The 18117-nt window shown below is 44.6% G+C and overlaps 1 protein-coding gene across 8 annotated transcripts in view; it reads right to left on the bottom strand.

Annotated features, from left to right (window-relative positions):
- Window positions 1-11112, bottom strand: part of LOC146821298 (katanin p60 ATPase-containing subunit A1-like) — a 214861-nt gene extending 203749 nt beyond the window's left edge. For 2 of the 8 annotated variants that reach the window (XM_085612248.1, XM_085612246.1), the window contains exon 1: window positions 10973-11100. The gene's annotated coding sequence lies outside the window, so the exon portion shown is untranslated. Of the gene's footprint in view, window positions 1-10834 lie in introns of all 8 variants that reach the window. The other 6 variants (XM_085612242.1, XM_085612244.1, XM_085612243.1 and 3 more) reach the window with 6 other exon arrangements.
- Window positions 11113-18117: the final 7005 nt, after the last annotated feature.

Raw genomic sequence — 18117 nt, 5'->3', positions numbered from 1 at the left:
CTTATATTAAAGGCAACTATTTTCCATTAGACAAAAATCCCACAGGGACAATTTCTTTATTAGGAAGTAGCCTACTCTCGTAAAAACATGGATTTCTCTTTAGAAAAAAAAAAACTCAACTTGGAAGTGGTTGGTGGAGAGGGTGAAAGGTTGGTTTTTATTAGGTAAAAAAAAAAATATATATATTCAAGAGGTTAAATGAAGAAAAGCCAGTTCGCCTTTAAAAGCAGTCAATTTCAGTTCGAAACCAGGACAAATCAAACAAATGGTCCTTTGTCCAATGGAAACTAGCATATTCTTACTAAAGAAACATCACCATTTATTATGATACAGGTCCAGGACATACAGACCTATTTAGTCTTGTAATTAAATATAATTTGAAGCAGAAAAAATAACAAGTAATCAAAAGTCTCCTCTTCAAAAAGAGCCAGGATAACCGAAGCTAAAACGCGTGTACTTGCGCACCAACAAGGAGTGCCATTTATATTATATAGTTTGTGAATGAGAGAAGTTCCCATAGAGGGTGCGAATAGCCACAGTAGTACAGAGAACTGTTAGAGCTGGTTAAGTGAAGGAAAAGCTCTGACTGAATATATTGCAAGGGGAGACAAATTGCTTCTTAATCTGGAATCAGTACCAGTTCTATTTTTTATCCAACTCAAGTCTTGTAGAGTACAGAGAACGGCTAACCATGCTTTGCTAGTTTACAAATCTGCACGCATTACAAATCTGGTTTCGCAGGGTGGCTCCGTGTGCGGCATTGTTAAGAACGGGAGTGAGGCAATGCGCCTACAGGCGACGCCTAGGAGGGTTTTATAAGTAGAAACCAAGCTCTTTCACGGGTGACGTCAGCACAGTAGTTGGCAGCTATTCCATCAAACATGACCAGGCAGGGTATACAGAGCGAGGTGAATGGGGATTAAGTAGGTCGCGGTGAATATTACACACATGACTTTTAGTCCTATACCTATTGTAAATTAAAACGTTGAAATTAAATGGTTCATTAATCTTACTCAAACAGTGCAAAGCAACACCGTAACCTTTCCGACGAGCCTTTTATCCAGGCAGTTGTTGTAGGACGTGTGTGTGGGGGCGGAGGTGGGGCGTCTGGGTGACATGTCAGGTTTGTGGGGTCTTGACAAGATTATAGCCCAAAAAAAATTGACAAGGGGCAGGCAGATTGAGTTCACAACACAAACAGGGAGATGAGTGAAAACGTAAACCGAGGTCGCATTCGGCCATAAAAGCATCAGCGCCAGAAGAAAATCTGTCAGGAGGTCGTTTCAAACAAGGCAAAAACTCTGGCCAGTGTACTTTCTGTGCAAATTAGAACTGCACTGTGTCCTAGTAATGCTGATGTTTACGCAAAAACAAAACCAGGAAATCCTGGTACAAGGAATGTCGTTATGAAAAATACCTCCACGCATCGGGATTACATCTAAATATCTCGTCTGTAGAGATGTGCTTCTTTACTTGCGTTCTCCAAGCTAAAATTCTCGGTGCCGTTTCTCACTCCTTATTGAAATAAGCAGACCAAACATTAAAAGTAATCGAAGTAAAAACGCAGTGAAAAAATTTCAACGTATCTGAAAAAGCAGTGGCATAGACAATTCCTTCGGTTATAGTGTAGCTTAAAGTTTTGCAACTACACAAAATCACTTCAGGAGAAGTGTGTGTGGGGGGGGGGGGGGCAATTCGAGGAATTTGCAGGGTGTGACCAGGATCAGTGGAAATAATGCGATTGTGCGGCCGGGGCGTTCTCATAATTATAGATTTGTCGCGTAGAACGCCTAATCCACCACCTGCTGCATAATCTGCAGCTGTTAAAAAAAAAAAAAGTTAGGCTCAAACGGTTCAAAAGCAGCGACACTGTCACGCGCTGGAGGGCCCCTTGCAAAGCTCACTTGGCTATGTTGCTTATATTTATAATTTGGGCATTTAAACTGGCACTTAGAGTGCACTAATGCCCTGACAGTTTTAAGTGCAAAGACGTCAAAATAATGAATACTAATATGAAATGGGCTGCATAATTTGCCTTTTCTTGTCACAAATTAACTCACATTTGCTGCATAATTTCGCCCTCCCCTGCCGCATAATTCCAGTGGCCCGAGTAGGACGTTGAAAGAACGTGTATAATCCAGTTAAAAAATTACTGAGACATATGTGGATTAATACACCCAACCAAATGATACCAGAGGACCACAAGATACAATCCTCGTGCGCAACTACAAGGTTAAGGCATCTGATGTAGATATTTGACTTATCTTTAAGTCACCTATTACCAGGCCACGGAGTAGTCGTTTTAGGCATCTGCTTCAGAAACCTGCAATTTATATGTTACAAGTTAAAATCCTTAAGAGATAATGCCCTTGCAGCACATTTACAGGATAAACTATAAATTGGCAGTACTCTACGGAACGAGCAGTGGCAAAGCAAGTAGGTCATGCCGTTAAAAGGAGAGGTGATATTTTGGCTTTGCCAATGCTTGTTTACATCACTTATTTTAACTTCTCCTGTAAAATGGTAGCCTGTCCTATTGGAATAGTAAAGTAGAAAATCCAAAATGGCCTCTGGTTCTTCATGGCACACCAGCGTGCATACTAGCCATCTTGGAATGTTTTTCCTTTAATGCATGTGGGAGCGCAAAAAGAATAGCATCTGGACCACTAGCACAACAAGCATTGGCAAAGCCAATAGGTCTCGCTTATGCAAGGGCTACTGGCTTTATCAATATGTTTTAGCCATATTGTTCATCGGTGTGGCTGCTGTTCGGCATGGCTAAAAGTTAGTGGGGTAAATTAGAGTGGCATGGAGTCTTATGGAGTGGAGCAACGTAGAGTGGAGTGCCAGTGTTGTGGAGGGATTAGTGTCGTAGAGTGGAAGGGCAAAGAGTTGAGTGTCAGTGTTGTGAAGAGCTGTAGAGCAGATTAGAGGGGCAGAGGGTGTTGAGTGGAGTAATGTTGCAGATTGGCGTAGGGTAAATTGTCATAGAGTGGACTAGTGTAGGACAGTGGAATGGCGTGCAGTGTTTTAGAATGGATTGGCATGGAGTCAGTGGAGTGGTATAGTGGAATGGAATAGAGCAGAGTAGAATAGAGTGGAGTAAAGTGGCATGGAGCGGCATAGAGGGAGTTGTGTAGAGCGTTAGAGTTGAATATCTCGTAATGTCATACAGTGGCATAAAGTAAATTGGTGCAAAGTCCAGTGGGGCAGAGTAGATTGGCATAGTGTGCAGTGTAGAGTGCAGTGACAGTATGGCGCAGAGTATAGTGCAGCAGCTTAGAGTGTAGTGGCTGAGTGTTGAGTGATGCAGAGTAGAGTATAGCGGCGCAGAGTGTGGTCGTGCAGAGTAGTTGACGTACAGTGCACTGGTTTAGAGTAGTGGCGTAGAGTGGCGCAGCATAGAGTACATTTTTTCCAGAGTGGAGTGGTGTAGGGTAGAGTGCAATGTATAGAGTAGTGGCATAGAGTAAATAGAGTAGCGTACTGTCATTACAGACGACACATCTTCAATTGAAATGACAGTTACATTTGCACAAACAGTTTTCCTAATGAAGTATGCAGCACACAGAATGTGTGGACATGTCATAACCTAGTGTATTGATTTGTTTAGAATACATGTGTTTCCACCACACTTCAGAACTGCCAAAACATGTGCTTCATTAGGATTTTATAATTTTGATATAGTCTGTAATCATCCCAGTTCATTAACAGATGAACATTTTTTTGTGCGCTAGAAAAAACAACATAGTCTGCCTTTCACAAGCAACGCCTCAGCAGCGTGCATGATGGTTACATAAATCCTCTCAATTTGAAGTCGGAGAAAGAAAAGCAAATACCAAGCAGCCTGGAATATAGCCCGAGATGTGACCCCTGTCTATGAATGCACAGCAAATATAACAAGATTTCAAGGCCTGTTTACCGAAAACCATTACAAGTGGAAGAATACAGTAAATGGAATTGGACAAAAGGGAGGAACTCAAGCTGGACAACGTAAAACAAATAAAGGCAGCAAACAGAATGCAAGCAAATGTGAGTTACAAACAACAAACCCAATAATGGGCAGAATGCATTCCCGGGGAAGGTTTCTGAATGTCCCCTGGATGTCGTTGGTAAACCAGACAGTTGCACTGTCTAGTAAGCTTCAACCTAAAAAAGGCACTGAGAATATGATGTAAGAAAAAAACTTGAAGAACCGGGTGGGCTAATGAGCAGATGAGGAGGCATGTGGTAATTAAGTCAGCATAGGAAAGCACTGTGGGTGCAGGAGCAGTGGGATAAATAAGCTAGCCATAACTGAATTCAGGGAAATGCTCAGTTAACTTCTAATTAAGTAGTAAAAGACAGTCGTAATTGGGGTGCAGTGCACATCTACACGTATCGCACTAGTGATTGCTAGGCTCTTCATTAAGAGGAACACTTCACCTTCTTTCTTAGGAGCACGAGTAAGAAAGGGGGTTGGAAGGGGTGCTACGCTCCCTCCTTAAGGTGTCAGGGTAGTATCCTTTTACTTGGACCCTGATGAAGTCTGACTTTCTATGTGGGAAGGGCTGTGAAATAAAACAGCATCCTAGAGCAACTATAGAACGAAGTGAATGAAAAAAACATATGTTGAAAGTGTCGGGTAACTGTCAGATGCCATCTACTTGCAAGTTTCCAGCATGATCATTTTCCATTCTTTAAGGACCATGTGTTAATTTCTAAAAACTGCATACTACTCATTACCTACATGCTACTAAAAATGTATTGAAAAAGAAAATCACCACCGTCCTTTATTTCGCTCCTCTGCGCTATACAACGCTTAATCATAACTGAAACTTAAGTCATAATTCACACCCTTAGCCAATGATAAGTCAGCACGGGTTGGGGGACGAACTGTCTCCTCCTAATAGTTCCCACCTTTTGGACGTGTTGATTGGTCAATGGTTTTTAGCAGTGCTGATGCTGTACAGCACCCCGAATGCAGTGTAGCATGGTGTTATTTTGTAGGGGCACGCAACTACAAAATGATGCGGCCACTTTATTTTCCCCAATCCAAATTAGACACAAAAAGTGAGCATTTTTTGTTGGAATGTGTGGGGAGGGAGGCCACACAGACGGGGGGGGGGGGGGGGGGGGGGGGAAGTATCACCGAGGGCCAGGGAACACAGGCGGGGGGCACGAAAGAAACATGGGGGGGGGGGGGGGACTAGAGGCAGTTGGGGGTTGAAGCAATAGAGTGTTCCAGAGGCAACATGGAAGGCACGGGAAAGGGTAAAAATAGTCACGAGGGAAAGCAAAAATGAGCTTGGAGGGCAGAGAGCATTTGGAGCTGGAACGTGGCAGAAGCACAAACGAGAAAGCAGCGTGGATTGGGGCGAGCAAGGGCATCATGGAGGGGCAGGGGAGAAGCTCACATGTGACAGCAGCACAAACGGGAACAGAAGCACAATAGAGAGATATATGAAAACACATACTCTCATTAAGTGCTTAAACCAAAAAGAAAAAGTAGCGCCTGAAAAAGCAGGTAGTGTAAGGACATAGTGCACCTATGCACCAGGTGAGGGACAAACAAAAGTGTAAAGAAAGCCCATACACTTTAGCTAATAAGAAGCAGGCAAATGAGAAGGACAATGAAGCCAACCAACGCTAAGGAACGGGCAGGCTCTAAACCAACTATAAGCTAACAAATCTCTCAGACTGTCTAGTAGAGAAGAACTCATAACAGTTTTTCAAGCATCTGGATTAATACTCATACAAAGTTAAGATGTTCCATTAAATGACTATAGGTACTTCAAGAACTTGAAATGGCTTGATAAATACAAGTATATCTATATAATATATTTAATGCTAAGACATGAGTAATACCACCAGTGCACAAAACGAGATATGAACTTTTTCTGCATTCACTGCGCACATCCACAAGTAATCCAAAGTGCTCTTCAAACCAGTGTGTGCGCGAAACAATGATCTATTTACCCCCCCCCCCCCCCCAGTGTCGTTACTACACTGTAAATGCATGCAGAACTATGTGCATACACAAACATTTTCTCTAGCCCTAACCCGCCAAGCACAAACGAGCAGCCCAATGAAAAGAGCTAAAATAGACCAAGCCTCGGAAATAAAAGATCCACGTAGCGCGAATGAACGTAGCTGCCCGGCCGGCATGTCACATCGAGGAGAGGCACTACTTGTCCCATGTCCCCATTCGCAACATGTTGTAGGCTGATAAAAAACGCTGATTAACAGCCATGTGAGCCAATGTCTAAAAACCGCTAAACTGCAGTAGTCAGTGGCCGAAAGGGCATGTTCAAAAGCCCTTTGCAATTTAGGTGGGTGTGCGTGTATGCGGACGAGGTCCTCATTAAACAGCTATAACAGTCTGTAGGCGAGTACTAAATAGAGAAAAAGAGAACACAAAAATAATCTAAACTGAACCTTAAAATGCAAGGCTATCGTACAACACAATCTGAAACACTGGCGACCACTTTTGCCCATAAAACTATGATCAACCACCTGTAACAGAGGTCCTTCAATTTGCCACTGGGGTTGTCACATACTAGGCAATTTTAGGTCTCTTGGAATTGTTGTTACAAGCTTTATTGACCGTGTTAAATTAGAATTTGGTTTATAAAGTGTGGCTCTTAGCTGGTAGCCACTTCTGATCGGTTTGCATGTAGGGATGAGAGTATACTTGTTAAAGATTACGGATGGGAGAGTATACTTTTGAAAAATTAAGAAAGCTTCAAAACATGCTTGTCCTTTCAGCCTTCATTTAGACCGAGAGGATGAATCGTTCCCATCAGCCCAAAAGGGAAAATGGCAACCAAACAAAATATGCAACCGATAGGCCTAAGAAAGGAGTGGGGGGGGGGGGGTGAGGGGGGCTCAGAGGGGATGCAGGCTTACCGAGGTAGCCCTGTGACCCTTCCAGTGCCCACTTACTAAAAATAACAATGTTTTTGTAATTGTAATGATTCATGTGCACCGGCAGCCTCACTTTCTCTGCCAAATTGTATAACTTATAATTTTTGAAGTGCTTGGAATAGGTGTGAGCAATTAAGGTCATGGCTTAAACTTGTAAACAAGTTTGTGATTTCCATAATGTGCCTCCCGACCAGTATTCAGGTCCCTCAGAATTTACATGCACAAAACTAGTGAAATTCAGCAGTTATAGTTACCCAAGCGAACTATAACTTACACCCCACAATGTACTGCTTAGGACCTCACATATTACATCACTCATGACATGGTTATTGACATCACTTATGACAACATCCAGTAAGTAAGTTTTTCGTAAACGTTTGAGACACTTAAAGATGGATGCTAAGTTACTGAATAAGATAAATTACAATTAGTTCTGTACTACTAAGTGATACTATTTCTAACATACGTCATCTGAGTGGTTGCATGACTATCCATTTGTGAGTTGGTGTGCGAGTGGTTATATAGGTGTCTGAGTAAGTTAGTATTAAGTGATACTATTTCTAACATTATGTGAGTGGCTGTGTGACTAGCCATGTGAGTGGGTGTATCAGTGGCTGTAGGGGTGAATAATTGGGTGTGTGAGTAGCTGCATCGGTGAATAAGTAGGTGTATCAGTGGCTGTATGAGTGAGCGAGTGGCTGTTTGGGCGGGTGTATAGATGAGTGGCTGTGTGGTGTGTGAGTGGCTGTTTGTGGTTCTGTGGATGATGTCATCTGTGATATCACCGACCATGTCATGAGTGATGTAATATGAGAGCTCATAAGCAGAGCATTGCAGGGGTGCAAGTTACAGTTAGCTAAGATAACTAACTGCTAAATGTCACTGTTCTGTGTGTGTAAAATTTAAGCGTAACTATGACATCCCTGTAACCTTTGTTTTTTTCAGTGAATTTCTACTGTTTTTAATGTTATTTTCTAATTATAACTTCCCAGTAACCATTGTTTTTTGGTTGAATTCTATAGTTTTGTTTCTGTTATTTTCCAACTATAACGTTAGGGGAGAGAGCACAAGCACTTTGGCACTGATTATTAGCAATAAAGTGCGCAGTCCTAGAGCCAGCAAAAATGGGTACAGAAAATGCAGGGAGGCAGCAAAAACGTTCAGAGGAAGACCCTCCCAAGGCTGTCGCGCCTAACAGACACCATCTACAAACTTTTTTAAAAGTTGCACAGAACCTTACTATAGATCTAAAAATACACAGGGTCCCCAGGTCTATGCAACTCATGAGCATGCTCTATCGAATCCACTGCTTGGTGCTGCAACTATTTAAAGTGTTGAGCAACCAGTGAAGAACCTCTATAGGGCGACAGGAGTGCAAGCCTGCACACCCACACAAGTACAACACACTATCGGTAGCAGTTCAAGCCGCCTTTAAATACATACAATTGTTAAACCATATGCAGCAGCAGTGAGGAGTCTGACAGTAAAGCATCTGATGGAGAGGTGAGATGGTGAAGCAAAGAGAGGGTAGTGTAATTCGAAGGAGAGTCTCGACCGTAATGGCAAAACATCAGTGGATCGTAACACCTTTGCATACATATAATGAGCTTGACGTGATGCACATTATATCAGGCCACCTCACTGTCCGAGGCAGAATGACAATGGGCTGCTCCGACAGTCACAGCAAGACGTGTGCCCGCCTGCTGCTCCCTCAAGATGTGACAGAGGCCTCAAGGAGCTATCGACAGAAAGCCATTAGCACTTGCTTTGCAGGGGAGTCTAGCAGAAGAGAGGACAGGAGGGGGTGGTGAGGGCCAGCAAGGAAGCTCTTCAGTTACTTTTGTCTCTCACTGACATGGAACAAGCAGAGAAATGATAGTTTGCTCTTCTGCTTTGCCTGGCAGATATCAGTAACTTGTGGTCTTAACCCACTTTAAAACTGGGAAACCAGGTTTGAGTCCCAGCATCAGCTCAACATCCCTTGTAAATCACTTCCTCTATACAGCCCAAACAAATTAATCTGACCTACTGTAAAGTATCTGGTATCATGTAAAGCACTCCAATGCCTCTCAGCCAGTTTCATGCTATATAAAACCCCATATTTGAGGAAAATAACGCTATTTTTATATTTATACACAAGCATAATTCCCTTTATTTGAACTTAAACAGGATGCTAGCAGCAAGTAAAAAAAAAAAAAAAAAACCCACAGATGCATCTTTCACCAGTCTCTGAGCATCGAAGGGCCCCTCTTAATCTCCCCAAAAAATAAAGTGAAAATCTAAGAAGCCCAGGGTGAGTGTAAAAGGTAGCTAGATCTGTGGCCCTTCCTGTTACCCAGCGGACATTAGCCAAACCATCAACAGTAAACATAGGGACGAAAAAAAAAAAAAGCAATTCAACACGAGTGTCTAGTTATCATTCTGAGCTTCCAACATATATTTTTGTCCAATCGAAGGTTTTTTTTATCCAATTTAGGTACTGGCCCTATAAGCCCTAAAATACTTTAGTTACTGCAAATGTTTGACAACATTTAGCTCCATGATCCTAACTAAGCAGCGTATTGCTAAAGGTTGCGATATACAAGTGTGGAGCACTTTTATGGGCTGCCCGGGCCGAATTGTGGCCCCAATCCGATCCCGGATGGAGAGAAGGTTATGTAGGAGTAGGAAAGAGCGGGTGAGGGAGAGTCAGTGAGGAGTGTGTGGGAGGACGTGGCAAAAAGATGGGGAGGAAGAGAGAGGAGGTCGCTGCACAGCGAGAGAATGGCAAGGTGAAGAAAAAAAGAAGGGTGCTAGAAAAATAAGGGGGAAGGAGAAACAGAAGAAGCTGCAACAAGGTGAGTGGAGGAGAAGGCGTCAGAAAAGGTTGGGGTCAGAGAAGCATAAAATTGACAGTAATGCAGGGATAAGCGGACTGGGAGGCAGAAGAGATAAAGCTCAAGTGCAAACCCCCAAATCATTATGTAAAACTAGTAAACCATCCAACATGATTAAAGCCAGACACTAGACAACTCCATTCATCATTATGGCCCTCCCACACTCCGAATCCTTTAGACAGGTCTGCTTGATGCTCATTCTCAGTAAATACTTTATTTCGGTCGATGACCATAAATCAGCTTAAGATAAGGAGCCACATTGGGTTAATAAACAAACAATTAAGTAAATGGATTTGAAGCTGAGATTTGTCAAAGGGACTAACCTATAATAAAAGATTAAATTTTTGGGTTTAAATAAAAAAAACTTTCGCACTTCAAAACATAAGTTTGAGGGTGATGCTCATTCACAAGCTTCCCTAGAGGAACCTGCGTTGTTCAGATATGAAGTCTAGGTGAAATATCATACAGCAGCCGGTCACCTAGGGATGCACCTGCCCGGTTTTATACTTGCATGATCTGCATTTCAATGTCCCTGTCGGTAGAAAGATTAGAAACATCACCTAAAGCCCTCTTATCAGTACATAACTAAAAGAATTAAAGGTTGGAAGAAATACCTTTAAAATCTATACTACGGCAGCCCGAATGACGCCTGGCAAAAACAATGTTAAACCTGAATATAGGATATATAAAGTACAGCTGTACTTATGAAGCGTGTGCGGGTCTTTGCAGTACCTTAAAACACGAAAAGGTGGGCGGTACTATCTCTCTGAGAAAGAGGAAAAACTATAAAGAAGTCGTATATTCTTTAAACAGAACAAGTCTTGTTACTTAACCGGAGAGGCGCTCAGAAGAAACGGTTTATTTAAACGAAACTTCTGGCAAAATGCTTCAAGACTCGACTGTGTGGATTCTACGTCGGCGCGATCGCTCAGTAAATAGATAGCATGTGTTTTCCAAATATTTAGTTCCTCCTCTACCTAACAATACACAATGCGCAATCCCTCAATGCGAGTAAAACACAGGTGTGGTATCCCCCGCCCCCTCTCACTCACCTTCGTATCTACTCAATACAGGTGCATCAGCAGTGTTGAAGGAGTAAGGCTTAAACTTTCTTATGCGGCGACTATAGGTCTGTAGATGATGGGATACTATGGACTATCTCACCCACTTCCCATGCGCCACTGTCTCACCTGTTTTTTACGCAGACTCTCTTTTCTCCACTCAGAAACAAATTCACGTAAGCTCCGCCTCCCAGCTGCTACAACAATGACACCGCCTCCTTTCAGCTGCTACTTCTAAAACTTTCAAATCCCCTTGCGTCACTTCCGGTGGGGCGCGTACTGCCTGTCTCAGTTTCCCGTAGTTTTTTTTTTTTTGGTCTTCAGTTGTGCCCTGGAACCGGTGTGTTTCTGATTGGTTCACACAAAGCTAGCTCTCATTGGCTACAAGTATTATACAGCGTAACAAAGGGAAGACGTCTCCCATTGGCCAAAACATTGACATCGGTAGTTGTTGCCCTATAGTCACAAGCTTTAAACTGGCGCGCTTGTTGAAAAACTGATGCCCTGATATTGCTTTTTTAAAAGTTCCATCTAGACATGGTTTAGAAGAGATGGGTATATCGTATATGAGACATAAAGGACTGCCGTATGGAAGGAAAGAGGTTATGCCCCCCCATGCAGGTCCGCGGTGCAAAAGGGGCAAAACGGATATTTGTTGGTGAAAGGACATGGAAGGGTCTTGCGCTGCATTTTGAGTATTTATTAGTTAGGTTTATATTGTGCTTACAACTCCTGATAAGGCGTCGAAGTGCTTTCGGCGAGTAGCACGCTACTCCGGAACCCAAAAAGGATTAGCGGGGAGGTGGTATTGGGAAATATGAATGACCTGAGCGGTGGATGTTAGTTGTTTTTAAAAAAATGATAATGGAGTGGTGGAAGAGAGCACATTCTGGTAAAATATTGAGTTAACGCTATATAAAATCGCAAGAAATAAATAGAACAAAACAGCGTACACACAAATAAATCTGTTAAAAATTATTTGAGAAATGCCTAAATTGTTTCAGAACGACTTGTTACTTGTTTGACATGTAACAAAAGCATCTTGATAGATTTTCGCAAATTCATTTTCACCTACCAGATTCAGATTAATTTTATTGCATATCGTTAATAAAAACCATCACAAGTTCATCCAATTATCATGATAAAAATCTGTTATTTAGAAATACATACATAATACAACAGGTTCAATTCATGTCAATATGAGGATATCTAGTACAACATCCACAACCTAGGTGTTGTGGTGGTTAATCTAGGAAGAATGTAGTCAGATCTTTGAAGACAGGAAACAGCTGGGATTTATTTTCAGTAAGAATAAAAGTAACAGGACCCACGGCACAACCAGAACCGCAGAGGAGGAAGGTCAGCCAAACTGCCTTCCCGTCACCAAGTTCCAAAAGGGAATACAAAATTAGCTAGCATTCGCACCAAGAATTTTCAATTCTATTAAGGACACGGAGGCGAGGATTATGCTTCTCTTTCTTATTTATTGCTACTCACAGCAGCCAATGAAAACTTTTCTTATGCAAAACAAACTACATTTCCCATGATGCATGCACCACATCACTTCCTGAACAGCCCCATAAAAGCCAGTAATACCGGAACCAGTCCTCTTTTTTTTGCTCCGAACAATAAAGTCCAATAATTATAACAAAGTCCAACAACAGCTTCCAACGTGGAAGAACCAGACCAGCTGGGAAGAACGTCAACTTCAAGCAGGATTACGACTAATCCATCTTCTTTTCGGATCCTGACAAAACAGAGATAGAGCAACCGTAACTTCTGTATAACCAGAATATATATGCAAAACGGGTGGGCAATAATTACAATACTGTAATTTAACCGGGTGGGATAATCCTCGCCTCCGTGTCCTTAATAGAATTGAAAATTCTTGGCGCGAATGCTAGCTAATTTTTTATTCTATTACAGGACCGGAGGCTTCGTATTATGCTAGTTTAACGCTGATTAGAAACAACAGAGGATATGTCACCCACCGGTTTGTAATAAAACTGTTTAAATGTTGACTCAGATGACCAATTTGCAGAATGCATGATATCCTGTACAGTAGAACCCAACATGAAGGTCTTAGAGGCCATAGCGCCTCGAACAGAATGTGCACCAAAGACCTGAGTATCTACACCCGCCTCCTGCATAACATTTTTTAACCATCTGGCTATAGTAGCCGCAGTAACAGGTTTGTACGGTTTCTGCAGAGCAATCAACAATTGTACCACACCATCAGGCCTGGTAGACCTGGTACATTCTTCATAAGCCTTAAGGCATTGGACCACACAAAGTTTAGCATTGTCGGGAAAAGCATGATAATCTACACTGCGTGACATGGTTTTAGTTCTAGACGTAATAGTAAACGAAACTCCCTCCGGAGTAAATACTCTACCTGTAATATCAAGAGCCTTAACATCCGAGGAACGTCTACAAGCCGCTAGGCAAAGCAACATGGCCAGTTTGGCCGATAATTGTTTCCTGGACAACATATTGTTGTCGGTCCATCTGCTAAACAGTGACAGAACCAGCGAGACATCCCACAAGGAAGAATACTTTGGTTTGGGTGGATTAGCTACTCTGATACCCTTTAGCAGTTTGCATATTAAAGGATGCATTCCGACAAGTTTGCCCTCGATCTGAGAGTGGCCCGCCGATATGGCAGACGGAAATTATTAACACAGCGATACGCCAAACCTTCCAACGCTTTTTCTGACAGGAAGTTTACAATAAAGGGTAATTCTGCCCCCACAGGATCCACATGCTGTCCCATGCACCAACGAGCCCAGCATCCCCAGGCTGAAGAATATCGCTTCCTGGTAGAGGGGGACCACGCTTGGTTGATGAAGCCTGAAGCTTGTTCCGAAAACCCTGGCATTTGCCAACGCTGCCTGAAAGTCTCCAGGCCATCAGAGACAGATGCCCCGATAGAACCATCGGGTGCTTCTCTCCATGAGGGCCCTGGAGCACTGTCGAGGACCATGGGATCCTCCTGGGGAAGTCGCAACTCGCTGCCAGCAACAACTGGAACCAAGGCTGCGACTTCCACAAGGGAGTCACTAATATCACTTCCGCTTTCTGGCGCATCACCTGAGTGAACACGCGAGGAATGAGAATGAAGGGTGGAAATGCATAATTCAATTTCTGAGTCCACTCCTGTGCAAAGGCATCCGTCGCCAGAGCCAATGGGTCCGGCCTCCAGCTGAAAAACGTCGTCATTTGACGGTTCAGCCTGGAGGCAAACAGGTCAATCTCGCAAAACCCCCATATCTCCTGCAACCACTGGACCACCCGTGGGAGGAGTTGCCAGTCGCTGTAGTCCTTGAGGTGGCGTGAGTTCCAATCCGCCACTACATTGGACTGACCTGGAATGTATTCTGCTATGACCGAGATCTGATGACTCAGGCAATAATGCCAAAAGTCCTTCGCTATCTCTACCAGCATTGAGGACCTTGTGCCCCCCAGTTTGTTGATGTACCGTACTGCCGATATGTTGTCCATCCGAAGAAGGATGCAACATGAGACCTGCCTGGGAGATAGTGTCCGGATCGCAAATGATCCTGCGAGGAGTTCTAGACAATTTATGTGAAGATTTAACTCTTCTATGGACCAACGTCCCCCTGTGGAACTATTTCCACAGCGCGCTCCCCAATCCCAACGACTGGCGTCGGATTCTATGACCACTTCCGGTAGAGAGCCGAAAATCGCTCTGCCGTTCCACGCCTCCACGTGGGCCAACCACCACTGCATCTCCTCCCTCACTTCCGGGGAAAGAGGGACTACGTCCGTGTATGAAAGACCCTTTTGCAAGTGTTGAATTTTGAGTCGTTGAAGGGCCCTGTAGTGTAGGGGTCCCGGAAATATTGCTATATAATAATATCTATCGTCTGCGTGGGACACAGAACCAATTTTGGTTCGTTGATCACAAACCCCAGGTTCTGCAAGATACGAATGGTCATGCGCAAATGCTGAACCGCCAACGTCTGAGACTGCGCCATGATAAGCATGTCGTCCAAGTAGACAATCATGCGAACCCCTTGTTCCCTGAGGTAGGCTACAACAGGTTTCAGAACCTTGGTGAAGCCCCACGGTGCTGAGGAAAGTCCGAAAGGAAGGACCAAATATTCGTACCACCGGATCCGCCATTGAAATTGAAGGAATCTGCGATGGTGACGATATATGGGAACGGACAGATAGGCGTCCTTCAGGTCCAGACGGACCAACCAGATCGTTTTTGCAGCCAGCCAGGCGTAAAGCAGTGCTCTCTGTATGGAACTCAGCCTGGAATGGCAAAAACGACAGAAAAACGGGCAGTTACGACGTGCATAGCCCAAATCCTACCAAAATAGCCCAATTGGGCTACGCACGTGGAAACCTAAAACAAAAGCAAAAGTGACTGGCTCCCAGCGCACTGGCCTATGAGGGGAGCCTTCGCGCTATGTTCAGAAGTGAATTGCACCCGCCGAAGGCGGGGCGGTACCGTGCTGACTGTTGAGAAGAGCTAAACGCGCTGAAATTTAATTTGGCAAAGCGCCGCGTGTTTAAAAATGCCAAAAATCGGCGCGATGCACACATGCATTGATCGCCGTACCCGGGGGACTCTGCCAAGCCCCGAAAGTATCCCCGCTCCCAGCGGGAGCTCCGTAGCGCCCAGGGCGCGAAATCCGGCCCGCCTCGGAAAGTCGGGCAGTTCAGCTAATATGCAAAGCGGCGTTAGTTATAGCCTTAATTAATACATTACAAAGCGCCGCTGACAGCAAATAACGCATCAATCCTTAAAGTAATACTTTAACAATGTCAATAATCGAGAGCTCAACTTAACTGTCTGCGTGAGCATCAAAGAAAGAGGACTGGTTCCGGTATTACTGGCTCTTATGGGACTCTGCAGGAAGTGATGTGGTGCATGCATCATGGGAAATGTAGTTTGTTTTGCATAAGAAAAGTTTTCATTGGCTGCTGTGAGTAGCAATAAATAAGAAATAGAAGCATAATACGAAGCCTCCGGTCCTGTAATAGAATTCTATGTCAGGACCGGAGGCTCCGATTATGCGTCTCATTTCTTTGCTCTTTTCTTACAGCAGCCAATAAAAAAACACTTTATTTGTAAAACTACAAATCCCATGAGCACCAGGTGCTCCATAACCATAGAGACTATCCCTCTATAAGGTCCCACTGAGGTAACCACTTCATCTTTCCAACGGCTGGCGTCGGATTTTATGACCACTTCCGGTAGAGAGCCGAAAATCGCTCTGCCGTTCCACGCCTCCACGTGGGCCAACCACCACTGCATCTCCTCCCTCACTTCCGGGGAAAGAGGGACTACGTCCGTGTATGAAAGACCCTTTTGCAAGTGTTGAATTTTGAGTCGTTGAAGGGCCCTGTAGTGTAGGGGTCCCTGAAATATTGCTTGAATGGACGACGCAAGAAGTCCCACTATCCGGGCAATCACCCTGAGAGAAACCATTTGTTTGGTCAGGAAGGAGCGAAGCTCCTTCTTAATATCCCGAAGTTTGGAACTTGGAAGACTGAGCTGGGCCGTCTGAGAGTTTATGATGAACCCCAGAAAATCTATCGACTGCGTGGGACACAGAACCGATTTTGGTTCGTTGATCACAAACCCCAGGTTCTGCAAGATACGAATGGTCATGCGCAAATGCTGAACCGCCAACGTCTGAGACTGCGCCATGATGAGCATGTCGTCCAAGTAGACAATCATGCGAACCCCTTGTTCCCTGAGGTAGGCTACGACAGGTTTCAGAACCTTGGTGAAGCACCACGGTGCTGAGGAAAGTCCGAAAGGAAGGACCAAATATTCGTACCACCGGTTCCGCCATTGAAATTGGAGGAATCTGCGATGGGGACGATATATGGGAACGGACAGATAGGCGTCCTTCAGGTCCAGACGGACCAACCAGTCCCCCTGCTTCAGTAGGTCTGCCAACAGATGGATGCCCTCCATCTTCAAGTGCTTGTAAGTCATGTAGTGGTTGAAATCCTTCAAATTGAGTACCAACCTGTAACCACCGCCTTTCTTCTGCACCAGAAAAATATTGCTGCAGAAACAGCGAGGGCCCTCGTCGCAAGGTGCTATCGCGTGTTTCTGCAGCAATCCTTCTATTTCTGAATCTATGAAATCGCACTCCAGTTGGGAAAAAGAAAGCTGTCTGGGCCGATGAACCTGACAAGGAGTCTGGGAGAACTCTAGATGAAATCCCTGAACTGTCTGCAAAACCCAGGCATCCTGCGATAGTTGAACCCAATTGTGATAAAACTGCTGAATACGTCCCCCCCAATGGAAGAAGAAATAAGTCTGGAGTGCTCACCTGAAGACTCGGTGTTCTGGAATCCTCCCCGATAGGATCCCTTGTTAAAGCGTCGCTTGTTGAAGCGTTGCCTGGTGGGGTAGAAGGTGCCACCGCGGGTAGAATCCCACTCTCCCCTGCCGCGTCCGAAGTCTCCTCGCTGAGGACCTTGGGAAAATTGACGACCAAACGAGCGTCCCCGGCCTTGTCCGGCCCTGTTGAAAACTCCAGCCTGAAATACACGTTTGATTCCTGCCTGAGCTTTGTCCAGGGTCGTGAAAGTGCCCACGTATTTCGCCACATCTTTGACGAAGCGGTCGCCGAAGAGGTTTCCGTCCGCCAATGGGCCAGGCTCCGCCGCCGCCAACTCCGTAATATTAGAGTCCATGCGCATCAGAATGGACTTCCTGCGCTCCGTGGAGATTGCGCAGTTGGCATTACCTAATAGGCAGATTGCCCGCTGGGTCCAGCCCGCCAATACATGGGAATCAATAGCGGTTCCCGATTCCTGCGCCTCTAGAGCCATCTCCAAAATCTTGGCCAAGGGACCGACCACATCAAGAAGCTTGTCTTGGCACCCTCGCCAGGCGCGATCTATACCCTTCTTGGGGTCCTTGGCAAACTTTTTAAGGAAAGTTAGCAGACTAGAGTCAATTTCTGGCGTTTCAGCCACCTTGTTCGAAAGATCCGGTCGGGGACATTCAGACCGCAGTCTGTTGCGCACTTCCTTGTCAAAACGTTTGCGTAAATTGTCATGTAGGTACGCTGCCACCTCTGGGGCAGGCAACCAATCAGAGGACCTAGGATGAACAATATCCGAGGGGTTGAAGGTGAAAGGCGTAGGGGCCGTCTGTGGAGTCTCCACATTCTTAGCCTTCCTAGATTTCTTCTTGGGAGGGGAATCATCCGGGGTGTCAGATGAGGTGGAACCAGGTTCCGAGTCGGTATCCTGAACCCTCTCTCTCTCCGACT

The sequence above is a fragment of the Triturus cristatus genome, chromosome 6, assembly GCF_964204655.1.
Source record: "Triturus cristatus chromosome 6, aTriCri1.1, whole genome shotgun sequence".
NCBI classification, from domain to species: domain Eukaryota; kingdom Metazoa; phylum Chordata; class Amphibia; order Caudata; family Salamandridae; genus Triturus; species Triturus cristatus.
Note: the sequence above shows the minus strand (reverse complement) of the source record. Positions and strands in the feature narration are given on the sequence as shown.